The sequence below is a fragment of the Chiloscyllium plagiosum genome, unplaced genomic scaffold (assembly GCF_037043375.1).
Source record: "Chiloscyllium plagiosum isolate Xiang-an unplaced genomic scaffold, Cpla_swu_hap1 HiC_scaffold_8, whole genome shotgun sequence".
Lineage (NCBI taxonomy): Eukaryota > Metazoa > Chordata > Chondrichthyes > Orectolobiformes > Hemiscylliidae > Chiloscyllium > Chiloscyllium plagiosum.
The window spans coordinates 9638767-9656081 of record NW_028270146.1 but is presented as its reverse complement, the minus strand read 5'-3'; the positions used below and the strand labels follow the sequence as shown (position 1 = coordinate 9656081).

Below are 17315 nucleotides of genomic sequence, written 5' to 3'. Positions count from 1 at the left end.
GGTGTGTGTGGGTGTCTGTGTGCGCGTATGTGTGTATGTGTGTCCATGTGTATGTGTGTATAGGAGTGCCTGTGTGTGTGTGAGTGTGTGTGTGTGTAGGAGTATCTGTGTGTGTGTGTGTATAGTGTGTGTGTATAGTGGTCACCTGTAATGTGACACTAACCCAAGGTCCCAGTTGAGGCCCTCCCTATGGGTACGGAACTTAGCTATCAGCCTCTGCTCGGCCACTTTTCTCTGCTGCCTGTCCCGAAGTCCACCTTGGAGGATGGAGAAACTCAGCAGGTCTGGCAGTATCTGTGGAGAGAGGGTATCTGAGGATGAGCACCTCACCAAGACCTTCCCCACACCTCCACTACTTGCCTTTAAACAACCGCCAAACCTCAAACAGTTCGTTGCTCGTAGCAAGCTGCCCGGCTCTCAAGACAACTCCATGCAACCCTGTCACAGTAAACACTGCAAGACATGTCAGAGTGTGGACATAGATACCACCATCACATGTGGGGACACCTCCCACCTTGTACGTGGCAGGTATTCATGTGACTCAACCAACGTTGTCTATCAGATATGTTGCAGGCACGGATGCCCGAAGGCATGGTACATTGGGGAAACCGAGCAAAGGCTACGACAACGGATGAATGGGCACCGCACAACAATCAACAGACAGGAGGGTTCTCTCCCAGTTGGGGAACACTTCAGTGGTCCAGGTCATTCAGCCTCGGACCTTCGGGTGACCATCCTCCAAGGTGGACTTCGGGACAGACAGCCGAGGAAAGTGACCGAGCAGAGGCTGATAGCTAAGTTCGGTACCCATAGGGAGGGCCTCAACCGGGACCTTGGGTTCATGTCACATTACAGGTGACCACCATTCACTATACACACATACAGACACTCCTTCACACACACGCACTCTCACACACACACAGGCACTTCTATACACACATACACATGGACGCACATACACACAGACACGCACATAGACACCCACATACACCCTTACAGACACACACACTCCCACACTCACACATGCACCCCCTCACAGACTTAAGACACTCTGCACTCACTACACACACACACTTTCTCACACTCACAACCCCCACCCCAGACAGACACACACACACAGACAGACAAAGACCCACATGCACACATATATTTTGTGGGGTGAATTTGTACTTACAGAGTTACATTGCACTTTGCTCAAAAACTGCATGCATTCATGTAGAACTCTGAGCTCAAAAACTGCATGAATTTATGTAAAACTCTGTTATCTCACGTTTTAGATTAGAATCAATCTAAACATCAGGTCATAGACAGAGAACACAGGGGGCTAACACCTTCAACATATTGTCTAGCTATCACCATTGTTAACAGCTAACCCGAGAATGCAACTTTTTTTAAAAAAAGTTTTGTGATTTACACATGAAAGAAGTGAAACTATCACTGTATTCTAACAGATGAAAGGCTTAACAGACAATCAATTTTTCAATGTATAATTTCAGTTACATCACACTGCAAATTTTTGCTATAAATTCTGTGTTCGGATTGAGCCCTCCACTACCACCTGATGAAGGAGTGTCGCTCTGAAAGCTAGTGCTTCCAATTAAACCTGTTGGACTATAACCTGGCGTTGTGTGATTTTTAACTCTGTACTTCTGCCTAGTTGATCAATACCCACTGATTTATCAAAGAACTCAGACACAGTCAGGAAACAGGTAGATATGAAGCATCATTCATTTATTGTCACATCTGTGATAACACACATCATATCATAGCGTCAAGGATTAATGTTACCCTAAATACTTTGGCATATTTTATTAGTTATGAGATCAAACAGAGCATTGTATCAACTCAACATCACTTGAACACAGGATTACTGTCATTATACCATGCCGAATTTATAATCCAAGGTACTGTATAAATTACAAATTATTTGTGTTGCTGAATCATTCTAACAGGTTTATCCAGCCATCTGGAATATTCTTGAGAAGACACCACATTGTTAAACTGCACTGAACCTTGTTGTAGTACCTGAGCTATAACTCTCCCATGTTACCTGTTTTCCCATTTATTAACCTTGCAGGTGGTTTGCTATGTTTCAAATCAGTCGTGATCTCTCTTTAAAACCATGTGCCCTGGCCTGCCTGAGCTAGCTTTTTGAAAGAGGTATACAATTAGATTTTTTTAAAACTATTTTCCTAATCAACATGTTCAGAGATGTAATCACATACCTGTGGAGTAGGTGGGACTTGAACCCTGACCTCCAGCAGTAGAGACACTGCCACTGTTCCACAACTGGGCTCTATGCTATCAATCAGTCTTTACGTTCATTATCCTGCAAACCTGGCTTTTTCCAGGACGTGTCCAATTGCCTTGTGACAATTCCATAGAGTCTGCTTTCTCTCCAACCCCATCCGTCCCTATGAGCTCGATCTAACTCCTTCTGGAAAACATTCAATGGTTTTTGCTTCAGCTGCTTTCAATGGCACATTCACCACTCTGAGTGAAGACATTTCTATTCAGCTCAGTCCTAAAGGGCTTGTCCCATATCCTTATAATTCTTTTCCTTGGATTTGCACAGCATTTTCTTTGAGAGAGAGAGAGAATATGCAAACTCCACACAATTGCCTGAGTCTCGAATGGAACCCGGGTCCCTGACGCAGTGAGCTAGCAGTGCTAACCACTGAGTCACCGTGCCACCCTAAAGCTTTGTGCTGGCACAGTACCTGATCTTGGTGTTGTCCTCAGCCAGAGCCTAGCAGATAATCATTGACCAGGAGCCACACAGCTCTTGCACAGTTTACTTCCCTCTCTCCCAAAGCCCCTGGACATCACCACATCTCTGCCTGGTGATGCCCTGGTTTGAAGCAACTATTGGAAAAGTGATCAGGGACAGACTGGTATGTAATACGTCCCATTCCTTCCTTTATATAATTGAGAATCTTGACATGCAATTTGCAACAGCCGGTCCTATCAGTTGCAGAAAGAGAAAAAGCATGACAACCACAGCTGATGTGTGAAGACAGGCTCACAGTTGGAGAGGCAGCTCTATCTCTGCTTCATATCCAGATGTTAACTCTTTACTGTTGTGGTGCGGCTTGTGACGGAGTCATTCAAAGTCTGTATTGACCTGCTCCTAGCTCGGACCCACACCTCCCGTGCTTTCTTCCTGAACTGCTTTCCCACAAGGACATAGAGCACGGGGTTAATGCAGCTGTTGGTGCAGGCCAGGAAGCTCGCAATCTGATTGCTGTTACTAATCGCTCTTTCTAATGAGCAGCCCTGCAGGATGTTTGAAAACAGAAAGATCCTGAGGAACCGCAGCAGCTGAAAGGGCAGCCAGCAAATGACAAAGACCAAAAGGACAGCGAGCACCAAGATGGCTGCCTTGCTTTCCTTGTGCACTTGTTTGAAGCGCTGCATTTGGTTGTTCCTCAGGACCTTCAGGATCTGAAATGTGCAGAAACTGAGGATAAACGCAGGGATCAGGAAACCAATGGCAACCATCAGAATGTCCACGTTCAGAACCCAATACTTATTGGGGTAATCAAGTAAGCAGGCAGAGATGTTCAAATCTTCCACATAGATCACTCTTCGGAATATGATGATGGGACTACTCATCAGCAAGCTGAACATCCAGATGATGAAGCAGTTGATCTTGACACATGAGAGTGTCCGCATTCTGCCGTAATGAAGGACTTTCACCAGAGCCAGGTAGCGGTCAATGCTGACCATCACCAGGAAGTAGACACTGCTGTACAAATTCATATAAATCACCGAGTTGACGTAACGGCACAGGAAATCTCCAAAGGGCCATTCGTAGTGTAGGGCAATGTTAACGGCCCAGAAGGGGAGGCCAGCCAACAGGAGCAGGTCAGCCCCAGCCAGATTCCCCAGGTAGAGCTCTGGCACCGTGCAACGTCCTTTCTGTAAACACAGGACCATCAGGACAAAGCTGTTCCCCACAACGCCAGTGACACACACCACCATGATGTAAATCGGCTGAAAGGTGTACAGCCACTCCCAGAAATTACCTTCGGGGCAAGCGAGTGAGCCATCGGAACTGTTGACTGCGCTGAGATTAGGAGCCGATACCAGGGACTGGTTGGGAGCTGTGTGGACATTCATTGGGGCACTGTCTGTGAGAAAAGAGACAGAGACCAGTTAGCTTTTCTGACATAGATAGAGAATTGTCACCAGACCATGGAGCATCGCTCCTTTGGAACAACACACAGGGATAGACAGCTATATTAGAATGTTGATACACAGGAGTAAAATGTAATCTTTTGGAATATATTGTCAACTCTGATTTGTTATTAGCAAGCTTATCTCTGAACAAGCCCAGACACATGCTGAAATTCCAAACTGGAAAGTTAAGCATTAGCTCTGAGCTGTCAAGTGTAGTCATGAAAGAATACTACTTCTCTCTGTAAATATACGTTCCTTCATAGGATGTGGTCATTGTTGGTGAAGCCAACTTTTATTGTCCATAAAAACCTAAAAAGAACTGCAGATGCTGCAAATCAGAAACAAAAACGGAAATTGCCGGAAAAGCTCAGCAAGTCTGGTGGCATCTGCAGAGAGAAAGCAGAGTTAAGATTTCGGGTCCAGTGACCCTTCCTCAGAACTGATGGCAGCAAGGGAAATGCTGTTTATACAGAAGATAAGGTAATTGTCCATTCCTGATTATTCTCCAGAAGGCTGGGGAAGGTATTGTTGGTACCTGGGAGAGAATTCCAAGATTTTGACCAGCAGTGATGTTATTAATGGTGATGTTATTCCAAAATCAGGATTGTGTTTAATTTGGAACTAGGGAACATGCTAGTTTCCAAGCACTGACTTCTCTTGAACTTTGAAGCCATAGAACTGATTTGGAAGTGTCTGCCATGTACTGTGTTTGTGGCTTGCAGCTATCTTGCCTCAGCGGCAGAGGGAATGGATAGTACACACTGCTTCTACTGAGTGTCAGTGCTGGAGGAAGTGGAGGCTTGTGGATGTGGTGCCAATCAAGCAGGCTGCTTTGTCCTGGATGGGGGTCAGGCTTCTTGAGCTGCACCCAAACAGGCAAGTGGGGAGTATTCCGTCACACGTGGACTGGGCAACATTAGAAAGAGTGCAGGAGAACGGTTCCAAGGATGAGGGACTACACTTACTGATATTGGCTCAATGGTTAGCACAGCTGCTTCATAGCACCAGGGACCCGGGTTCGATTCCAGCCTCAGGCGACTGTCTGTGTAGAATTTGCATATTCTCCCCTCATCTGTGTGGGTATCCTCCGGTTGCTCTGGTTTCCTCCCACAATTCAAAGCCGTGCAGATTAGGGTGGATTGGCCGTGCTAAATTGTCCATAGTGTGCAGGGATGTGTAATATTCGGTGGATGAGCCATGGGAAATGCAGGATTACAGAGACAGGGTGGGGGATGTTGAGTCTGGATGGAATGCTGTTCAAAGAGTTGGTGTGCACGTGTTGGGCCGAATGGCCTGTTTTCACAATGTAAAGGATTCTCCGAGCGTGAGAGAAGACCTGATTCACACACTGAGTGGTTCAGACCTAGAAGGCACTGTCTGGGAACGTGGCGGAGACAGGTTTTCAGAGGAGAAACGTAGATAGCCATTGGGTCACAGAGGGTTTGTCTGCAGGTACAACCAGTAATTAGGAAGGCAAGTGGAATTTTATCCTTCATTGTTAAAGGGATTGAGTTTAAAAGCAGGAAGGTTATGTTGCAGCTGTACAGGGTGCTGGTGAGGCCACACCTGGAGTACTGCATGCAGTTTTGGTCTCCTTCCTTGAGAAAGGATGTACTGACACTGGAGGGGGTGCAGAGGAGGTTCACTAGGTTGGTTCCGGAGTTGAGGGGGTTGTTTATGAGGAGAGACTGAGTAAACGGGGATTATATTCATTGGAATTTAGAAGAATGAGGAGGGATCTTACAGAAACATATAAAATTATGGAGGGAATAGATAAGATAGAAGTCGAGAGGATGTTTCCACTGGCAGCTGGACTAGGACAAGAGGGCACAACGTCAAGACTAGGGGGGAGCAGATTTAGGACTGAGTTGAGAAGGAACTTCTTCACCCAGAGGATTGTAAATCTATGGAATTCCCTGCCCAGGGAAGTAGTTGACGCTACTTCAGTAGCGTTTTTAAAGCTAAGATAGATTTTTTTGGAACAATAAAGGAACTAAGGGATATGATGAGAGGGCAAGTGAGTGGAGCTGAGTCCACGAAAAGATCAGCCCTGATTGTGTTGAGTGGTGGAGCAGACACGAGGGACGAGACGGCCTACTCCTGCTCCTAGGCCTTATGTTCTTATGGACATTTGGGAGTTGGAATGGTGGGGGGGGGGAGGGAGAGGGGCTGCAGGGGGTAAACTGCTCTTCCTGAAAACTGCCCTGAACCTGAGAGAGAAAGTGCCTCCCCCTGTACCGTAACCATCCTGCAAAGACAAACAACACCCTCTTGCACTGTGTCAGAGCCTGCGTTCTCCCCTTACAACACTAAAACAGAAACACTCACTCTGATCATTATCACATTGCTGTTTGTATGACTTCCTCCTCACTAACTGCATTTCCAACAATGCAAACGTGTTTCACTGGACCGAAAGCGACTGAGACTGTGGCCGAGGCTGGGGCAATGCAAGTCTTTTTGCTTCTGATTCATTAAGGCCATAAGAAATAGGAACCAGAGCAGGAAGCCAGTCTAATGGATACTTTGTCAAACACTGAACATCAATTAAGCAAAATAAACAAAAGAAAATTAAATTTTGAGCACGATAAGATGTCGTAATAAAAGCATATGTTCCAACTGGCAGGTCAAAAAGAAAATTAAATTGTTACGATCTCTCGATCCATATAGTGAGACAGGGATTTATACAGAGCATCAAAGGCCCTTCGGCCCATCAAGTCTGTACCAACACAGCTAGTACTAAAAGTGCACTAATCCCAATTTCCTGCACTTGTCCCATATCCTTGAATGTTATGATAATTGAAGGGCTCATCCAAATATGTTTTAAATGTTTCCAGCCTGCACGACCTTCCCAGGCAGTATAGCCCACATTCCCACCACCCATTGAGTGAAAAGGTTTCTTCCCCAAATCCCCTCTAAATCTCCTGCCCCTGACCCTAACCTACACCCTCTCATGATTGACCACTCAACCAGCTCCTCTCTCTTCACCCTGTCCATCCCCCTCATAATCTTATACACCTCAATCGTGTTCCCCCTCAACTTTCTCTGCTCGAGAGAAAACAATCTGAGCATATCTAGTCTCTCCTTACGTCCTGACAATACCCTGGTGAACTCCTCTGTATCCCCTCTCTCTAGCACTGTCACACCCTTCGCACAGTGAGGTGACCAGAATTGCACATAGTACTCCATTTGTGGCCTGACCAATGCTCTGTGCAATTCCAACATTGCCTCCTTGCTCTAATACCCTTTGCCATAACCTGATGAAAGAAACTGTCCTATATGCCTGTTAAACTATCATATTCATATGCTCAGGGGACCTCCCATCCACAACCTCCAACTTCATAGTCTCAGAACCCCACACTGCTCGGCTCTACCTCCGACCCAAGATTCACAAACCTGACTGCCCCAGTCAGTCCATTGTCTCCTGATGAAGAGCTTTTGCACGGAACATCGATTTTCCTGATCCTCGGATGCTGCCTGACCTGCTGTGCTTTTCCAGCACCATTCTGATCTCGACTCTGGTTTCCAGCAGCTGCAGTCCTCACTTTTGCCTAGTCCATTGTCTCCGACTACTCCATTGAACTCATCTCCTCATACCTTGACACCGTCCTGTCCCCCTTAGTCCAGGATCTCCCCACATACATTCGGGACACCACCCGACGCCCTCCACCTCCTCCATGACTTGTGCTTCCCCGTCCCCCAACTCCTCATCTTCACCATGGACATCCAGGGGCTGTACACGTCCACCCGTCATGGGGAAGGCCTCCAAACCTTCTGTTTCTTCCTCTCCACCGACTCAACCAGTACCGACACCCTGCTCCACTGGGCTGAACTGGACCTCACCCTCAACAACTTCTCCTTAGAATCCTCCAACTTCCTTCAGACCAAAGGGGTAGCCATGGGTCCCAGCCATGCCTGTCTCTTCATTGGATACATGGAACGGTTCATCTTCCATAGTTACACCAGCACCATCCCCAACCTTTTCCTCTGCTACATCGATGACTGTATCAGTGCTACCTCGTGTTCCCACGAGGAGGTTGAACAGTTCATCAGCTTCACAAACACCTCCCACCCATACCTCAAGTTCACCTGGACCATCTCGGATAGCTCCCTTCCCTTCTTGAACCTCTCCAACTCCATTTCCAGCAACTGACTCAACACAGACATCTACTTCAAACCCACCAAATCCCACAGGTACCTGGACTACACTTCGTCCCAAACATCCCCCCCTAAAAATGCTATCCTTTCCTCCCAATTCCTCTGCTTCTGCTGCAGGAGGACCAATTCCACTCCAGAACATCCCTGATGGCCTCCTTCTTCAACAACCAAAGTTTTCCCTCCCACCTGGTTGAGGATGCCCTCCGACGCATCTTCTCCACTCCTAACACCTCCGCCCTTGCACCCCACCTGTCCACACAACAAGGATAGCCCCCTCCCATCCTTACCTTCCACCTTACCAATCTTCAGATACAATGCTGAAAATGTGTTGCTGGAAAAGCGCAGCAGGTCAGGCAGCATCAATGGAACAGGAGAATCGACGTTTCAGGCATAAGCCCTTCTTCAGGAATGAGGAAAGAGTGTCCAGCAGGCTAAGATAAAAGGTAGGGAGGAGGGACTTGGAGGAGGGGCGTTGGAAATGCGATAGGTGGAAGGAGGTTAAGGTGAGGGTGATAGGCCGGAGTGGGGTGGGGGCGGAGAGGTCAGGAAGAAGATTGCAGGTTAGGAAGGTGGTGCTGAGTTCGAGGGATTTGACTGAGACAAGGTGGAGGGAGGGGAAATGAGGAAAATGAGTTCATCCCTTGTGGTTGGAGGGTTCCTAGGCAGAAGATGAGGAGTTCTTCCTCCAACCGTCGTGTTGCTATGGTCTGGCGATGGAGGAGTCCAAGGACCTGCATGTCCTTGGTGGAGTGGGAGGGGGAGTTGAAGTGTTGAGCCACTGGGTGGTTGGGTTGGTTGGTCCGGGTGTCCCAGAGGTGTTCTCTGAAACGTTTCGCAAGTAGGCGGCCTGTCTCCCCAATATAGAGGAGGCCACATCGGGTGCAGCGGATGCAATAGATGATGTGTGTGGAGTTGCAGGTGAATTTGTGGCGGATATGGAAGTATCCCTTGGGGCCTTGGAGGGAAGTAAGGGGGGAGGTGTGGGCACAAGTTTTGCATTTCTTGCGGTTGCAGGGGAAGGTGCTGGGAATGGAGATTGGGTTGGTGAGGGGGTGTGGACCTGACGTGGGAGTCACGGAGGGAGTGGTGTTTTCGGAACACTGATAGGGGAGGGGAGGGAAATATATCCTTGGTGATGGGGTCCGTTTGGAGGTGCCGGAAATGACGGCGGATGATACGCTGTACATGGAGGTTGGTGGGGTGGTAGGTGAGGACCAGTGGAGTTCTGTCCTGGTGGCGGTTGGAGGGGCGGGGCTCAAGGGCGGAGGAGCGGGAAGTGGAAGAGATGCGGTGGAGGGCATCGTCGATCACGTCGAGGGGGAAATTGCGGTCCTTGAAGAAGGAGGCCATCTGGGTTGTACGGATTTGGAACTGGTCCTCCTGGGAGCAGATGCAGCGGAGATGAAGGAATTGGGAATATGGGATGGCATTTTTACAGGGGGCAGGGTGGGAGGAGGTGTAGTCTAGGTAGCTGTGGGAGTCGGTCGGTTTATAGTAAATGTCCGTGTTGATTCGGTCGCCCGAGATAGAAATGGAAAGGTCTAGGAAGGGGAGGGAGGAGTCTGAGACGGTCCAGGTGAATTTGAGGTCAGGGTGGAAGGTGTTGGTAAAGTGGATGAACTGTTCCACCCCCTCGTGGGAGCACGAGGCAGCGCCGATACAATCATCGATGTAGCAGAGGAAAAGGTGGGGGGTGGTGCCAGTGTAGCTGCGGAAGATGGACTGTTCCACATACCCTACGAAGAGGCAGGCATATCTGGGGCCCATGCGGGTGTCCATGGCTACTCCTTTGGTTTGGAGGAAGTGGGAGGATTGGAAAGAGAAGTTGTTCAGGGTGAGGACCAGTTCAGTCAGTCGAAGGAGGGTGTCAGTGGAAGGGTACTGGTTGGTACGGCGGGAGAGGAAGAAGCAGAGGGCTTTGAGTCCTTCGTGATGGGGGATGGAGGTGTACAGGGACTTCCACCTATCGCATTTCCAACGCCCCTCCCCCAAGTCCCTCCTCCCTACCTTTTATCTTAGCCTGCTGGACACACTTTCCTCATTCCTGAAGAAGGGCTTATGCCCGAAACGTCGATTCTCCTGTTCCTTGGATGCTGCCTGACCTGCTGTGCTTTTCCAGAACACATTTTCAGCTCTGATCTCCAGCATCTGCAGTCCTCACTTTCTCCTCTTCAGATACAATGCATCAGCCTCTGCCATTTCCACCACCTACAGTCAGACCACCATCAGAGAAATATTTCCCTCCTCACCGCTATCTGTGTTCTGCAGAGACCATTCCCTCATCTCACAAGCCTCATTCCTTATGAAGGCTCTTGCCTGAAATGTCGATTTTCCTGCTCCCAGATGCTGCCTGACTGGCTGTGCTTTTTCCAGCACCACACTCTCAACTCTGATTTCCAGCACCTGCAGTCCTCACTTTCTCCTAATCATGTGCTCTGCCAACTTCAGGGATCTGTGAATAATTACCCCAAAATTCCTCTGTTCCTCTAAGCTGCCCAGTGTCCTGCCATTCATTAAACACTCCCTCATCTTGTTCCTTCTTCCAAAGTGCATCACCTCACACTTACCAGGATTAAGTATTCTCTGACTAACCCACCAATATCTTTCTGTAACCTACAACCATCTTTTTCGCTATTAATGGCTCTACCAATCTTGGTGCCATCTGCAAATTTGCTTAACATTCCCCCACATTTTCATCGATATTATTGATCAAGATGTATAAAACAAGATGTAAGAATCCCAATACTGATCTTTGTTGTACACTACAGCACACCAACCTCCAGTCACTCAAACAGCCTTCTACCACAACAGCCCTTTCTGCCCCCTTACTAAACCAGTTTCTGATCCATCTCACCAGGTTTCCCTCAATTCCATGCGCTTTAACCTTCTCCATCTGTCTCCCATGTGGGACCTTGTCAAAAGTTTTGCGAAAATCCATACAAACTACATCAATTGAATTTCCCTCATCCACACACTCCATCACATTTTCAAATTCGCTGACAAAGCCATGCTGACTATCCCTAATTAACCCTTGCCTTTCCAAGTGGGTATTAAGTCTGTCCAAATTTGCAGATGACACCAATGTTGAAGATGTAGTGGAGAGTGAAGAAGATTTACAACGGGATCTGGACCAGATGGGCCAATGGGCCAAGGAGTGGCAGATGGAGTTTCATTTAGATAAATGTGAGGCGCTGTATTTTGGGAAAGGCAAATCTTAGCAGGACTTATACACTCAATGGTAAGGTCCTGGGATGTTGCTGAACAAAGAGACCTTGGAGGGCAGGTTCATAGCTCCTTGAAAGTGGAGTCGCAGGTAGATAGGATAGTGTAGGTGGCATTTGGTATGCTTGCCTTTATTGGTCAGAGTATTGAGTACAGGAGTTGGGAGGTCATGTTGCGGCTGTACAGGACATTGGTTAGGCCATTTTTGGTATACTGCGTGCAATTCTGGTCTCCCTGCTATAGGAAGGATATTGTGAAACTTGAAAGGATTCAGAAAAGATTTACAAGGATGGTGCCTGGGTTGGATGTTTTGAGCTACAGGGAGAGGTTGAACAGGCTGGGGCTGTTTTCCCTGGAGCGTCGGAGGCTGAGGGATGGCCTTATAGAGGTTTATAAAATCAGGAGGGACAAGGATAGAGTAAATAGACAAGGTCTTTTCCCTGGGGTAGGTGAGTCCAGAACTAGAGGGCATAGGTTTAGGGTGAGGGGAAAAGATAGACAAGAGCAACCTTTTCACGCAGAGGGTGGTACGGGTATGGAATGAGGGGCCAGAGGAAGTGGTGGAGGCTGGTACAATTGCAACATTTAAGAGGCATTTGGATGGGTATATGAATAGGAAGGGTTTGGAGGGATATGGGCCAGGTGCTGGCAGTTGGGACTCGATTGGGATATCTGGTTGGCATGGACGGGTTGGATCAAAGGGTTTGTTTCTGTGCTGTACATGTGTTAGAGCTCCTGCAATTCCCTGTCTTGCCTCCCATAGCAGCCTGGGGTGCAGTCCATCCGGCTGAGGGGATTTGGTCCTGTTTATGACAGACAACCCTCCAGTAGTCCCCCATTTCCTACATTAAACCATGCAGGTTCATCACAATCCTTTTTGCTAGATATTAGATATACAACAGTATACCAAGGTGTCAGATGATGCACTGGGGGAAAGGACAAAATGAATGATAGAATGCCAGGAAAGAGATGAAGATCAGAGGGAGCTTGGTGTAATAGTTCATAAATTCTTGAAGGGAGCAGGACAGGTAAATGAGGTAGCTCAGGCAGCTCCACAAACACCCACTCCTCCCCCACCGACGCTCAGTAACAGCAGTGTGTACCATCTACAAGATGCACTGCAGAAATTCACCAAAGATCCTCAGACAGCACCTTCCAAACCCACAACCCCTTCCATCGAGAAGGACAAGGGCAGCAGATACATGGGAATACCACCCCCTGCAAGTTCCCCTCCAAGCCACTCACCATCCTGACTTGGAAATATATTGCTGATCCTTCAAGATCACTGGGTCAGAATCCTGGAATTCCCTCCCTAAGGTCATTGTGGGCACAGCACACGGACTGCAGCAGTTCAAGAAGGCAGCTCGCCCCCATCTTCTCAAGGGGCAACTAGGGACGGGTAATAAATGCTGGGCCCAGCCAGTGACACTGACATTACACTAAAAAAAGAATAAATAAACAAATGCTTGCCTCTTTTAGTTAAGGCATTGAATATAAGGTTATGGTGGGGCTGTACATGATGTCATTTCGACCACACATACATGCACATACACACAGACACACAGCCCCCCCACACACACATGGACACACAACCCCACACACACGGACACACAGCCGCACACACACAGACACACAGCCCCCCACACACACAGACACACACAGTCCCCGCCCCCACACACACACGGACACATAGCCCCACACACACACAGACACACACACACGGACACACAGCCGCACACACACAGACACACAGCCCCCCACACACACAGACACACACAGTCACACAGCCCCCCCCCCCCACACACACACGGACACATAGCCCCACACAGACACACACACACGGACACACAGCCGCACACACACAGACACACAGCCCCACACACACACAGACACACACAGTCACACAGCCCCACACACACACAGACACACACAGTCACACAGCCCCACATACACACAGACACACAGCTCCACACACACACACAGACACACACACAGTCACACAGCCCTCCACACACACACAGACACACACACAGTCACACAGCCCTCCACACACACACAGACACACACACAGTCACACACACAGACATAGGCACACATACAGACATACACCTGTCAGACCCTCAGGAGAGGGAGGGGGATTAGCTCATCCCCAGAGTGTGTCCCCACTCTCTTTGGAAACCAGTCCTGACTGTTCATTTCACCGCTGGGCAAAAGTGAGGACTGCAGATGCTGGAAACCAGAGTTTAGATCAGAGCGTGGTGCTGGAAAAGCACAGCAGGTCAGGCAGCATCCAACCCAGGAACGATGAAGGGCTTTTGCCCGAAACGTCGATTTTCCTGATCCTCGGATGCTGCCTGACCTGCTGTGCTGTTCCAGCACCACTCTGATCATTTCACCGCTGGCTTCTCCCAACACTTCCCCCCACCCCAACTCCCCCTCTCCCTGTCTCCCTGGGATTACAGGATCCCCACCCCGTCCCTCACTTCCAAGGGTGGGGGGGGGGGGTGGGGGGAGTTTCCCTGCTCCCCCACCCGGGTAGGTGGAAGGGCAAGTCTTCCCCGAATTTCCGACAGACGTGGGGTCTCCGCCGCTATTGGATCCGGTGTTGGGAATCTGGCTGAGGGGTCCCATGGAAGTGGAAGCCAGGACAATGGACAGCAATCAGGGAGAGATGAGCGGACACTTACCGAGTGAGAGACCTCCAGAGGCTGTGAAAGAGCTGCTGAGGCCAGCCAGAGGTGAGGAGACTGAGAGGGAGGGCTGTCTTCCCCGGGGGGGAGAGAGGCTGCTGAAACAGGAATCTCACACACTCTCACTGCTGCCTCCCAGGCTGACACAGTGCAAACTGTTGCTTCACGATGTATATATCTAACAGAGGAAGTAACTTACAGGGTAACTCCTCCAAGTGGAAATATGTTTAAGGTCACCGCTGAGATTGGAGGCAGTCAATAGGTTGGATTTGCTCTGCTCGACATCCTGCATTCAGCCTTTCCGATACTGTTTGTAAAGTAAACTGGAAGTTGACAGAGGCTAGCACAGACAACTGTATTCAGACTGGTTCTCCCTGCTGTTCCTGTGAGCCCTGCCATTTAACTGCAGTGGGGGAATGTTGCCTATTCTTTCCCTGCTGGAGTTAACCTCAGGTAAACAGTACTCCCCAAACAGCTGGATGAAGTTAATGGAATCTTAAACAAATGTCTGGATGCCAAAAGCAACACCGTCATTTGTTCCCCCACATTTAGCTGCTGGAGATGGCATACTGCCAAGTCTCTTCGAAGGATGCCCACTTTGAAGAAGGTAGCCATGATGTGGAGGGGCTGGGGTGGGCAAAGTGAAAAATCGCACCACACCAGGTTATAGTCCAACAGGTTTATTTGGAAGCACTAGCTTTCAGAAAAGGAGCAGCACTCCAAACGCTTGTACTAACAAATAAACCTGCTGGCCCACAACCTGGCGTTGGAGAAGGTGAGGACTACAGCTGCTGGAGAGTCAGAGTCAAAACACGTGTTGCTGGAAAAGCACAGCAGGTCAGGCAGCATCTGAGGAACAGGATCAAGGGCTTTTGCCCGAAATGTCGATCCTCCTGCTCCTCGGATGCTGCCTGACCTGCTGTGCTTTTCCATCATCACATGTTTTGACTATAACCTGATGTTGTGTGACTTTTCACTTTGAAGAGGTTCTCTGTCTCCCTCAGATGTGAACTCCGTGAGTTCCTTTCTCACTTCCACACCGCTGTGACCTCTTCAGCTCTTTGCACCTATCACTACCTCACCACTCCACCCCGCCCCCACCCAAAACCCTCCCCCAGCACCACCCACCCCTTTATCGGCAGCTCCCCACAACCCCAGTCCTGAAGAAGGTTTAAACCCAAAATCTCAACTTCTCCCCCTCCTGATGCTGCCTGGCTTGCTGTGTTCCCCCAGCCTCCTGCCTGTCCCTCCTGATGCTGCCTGGCTTGCTGTGTTCCCCCAGCCTCCTGCCTGTCCCTCCTGATGCTGCCTGCCTTGCTGTGTTCCCCCAACCTCCTGCCTGTCCCTCCTGATGCTGCCTGCCTTGCTGTGTTCCCCCAACCTCCTGCCTGTCCCTCCTGATGCTGCCTGGCTTGCTGTGTTCCCCCAGCCTCCTGCCTGTCCCTCCTGATGCTGCCTGGCTTGCTGTGTTCCCCCAGCCTCCTGCCTGTCTACTTTGGAATCCAGCATCTGCAGTTTTTCTCTCTCTAATTTGCGGAGAGTTGCCATTGGCGACTTGGTAAATTGGATAGATAATTGGCTTGGTCATAGAAGTCCAAGCGGCACGGTGACTCAGTGGTTAGCACTGCTGCCTCACAGCGCCAGGGACCTGGGTTCAATTCCAGCCTCGAGCGACTGTCTGTGTGGAGTTTGCACATTCTCTCCGTGTCTGCGTGGGCTTCCACCCACAATCCAAAGATGTGCAGGTCAGGATAAATTGGTCATGCTAAATTGCCCATAGTGCTATGTGCTTTAGTCAGGGGTAAATATAGGGGAGGGGTCTGGGTGGGTTACTTTTCGGAGGGTGGGTGTGGACTTACTAGGCCAAATGGCCTGTTTCCATACTGTAGGAATTCTAATCTAAGACAGAGGGTATCTGTGGAAGGGTATCTTTCTGACTGGCGGTCTCTGACTTGTGGTGTTCCACAAGGAATGGTACTGGGACCTCAAACACAAAGCTAGAAGTTGCTGGAAAAGCTCAGCAGGTCTGGCAGCATCTGTGGAGAGAAATCAGAGTTAATTAACTGTTCTGAGGTAGGGTCACCGGACCCGAAACATGAACTCTGATTCCTCTCCACAGGTGCTGCCAGAACTGCTGAGCTTTTCCAGCAATTTCAGTGTGTGTGTCTAATGTACAGCACCTGCAGTTTATTTGTTTTTTTATTTAATGCTGGGAATTCTGTTCTTTGTGAGATATATCAGCGATTTGAATGAAAGTGTTAGTGGCCTGATTAGTAAGCTTGCAGACAGAATGAAAATTGTAGGGATTTGTGGATAGTAAGGAGGGTTGTAAAAAAGGATGCAGCAGGATATAGGTTAATTGAAAATTGGACAGAGAAATGGCGGATGGCATGTTTGTGCTCATTGATCAGAGCATTGAGCATAAACGTTGGCAAGGCATGTTGCAACTGTGTAAGACTTTAGTGAGGCCACACTTGAGGTATTGTGTGCAGCTCTGGTCCCAACACTATAGGAAGGATGCAGAGGCATTGCAGAGGGTGCAGAAGTGGTTTACCAGGCTGTTGCCTGGACTAGAGTGTATTAGCTACAGGGAGAGGTTGGACAAACTTGGATTGTTTTCACTGGAGCTTCAGAGACTGAGGGGTGACCCAACAGAAGTGTATAATATTATGAGAGGCATGGATAGGGTGGATAGTTGGAGTCTTTTTCCCAGAGTGGTAATGTGAAATACAAGAGGGCATAGGTAAAAGGTGAGAGGGGGAAAGTTTAAAAGGGATGTGTGAGGCAGATCTTTCCACAGAGGGTGGGAGGATCCTGGAATGTGCCCCCAGGGGAGGTGCTGGAAGCAGATACTGCAGCAACATTTAAGAGGCATTTAGACAGACATGAGCAAGCAAGGCGTAGACGGACATGGACCATGTAAAGCAGGTGGGATGAGGTTCAGAATGGCACCATGGTCAGCACAGACATGCTGGGCTAAAGGGCCCATTCCTATGCTGCACTGTTCAGTGGTCTATGTAAGATGGGGGGAGGATTAAACTATATCTACAACTTCAGTTTAAATCT

At 48.9% G+C, this 17315-nt stretch overlaps 1 pseudogene across 1 annotated transcript; it reads right to left on the bottom strand.

Annotated features, from left to right (window-relative positions):
* Positions 1 to 1711: 1711 nt before the first annotated feature.
* On the bottom strand, positions 1712 to 14398 carry LOC122553946 (B2 bradykinin receptor pseudogene; annotated as a pseudogene). The gene is made up of 2 exons (XR_015757823.1): positions 14247 to 14398; positions 1712 to 4133 (listed from the first exon to the last, which is right to left on the bottom strand). The product of XR_015757823.1 is annotated as a B2 bradykinin receptor pseudogene (transcript).
* Between the last annotated feature and the right edge of the window lie 2917 nt (positions 14399 to 17315).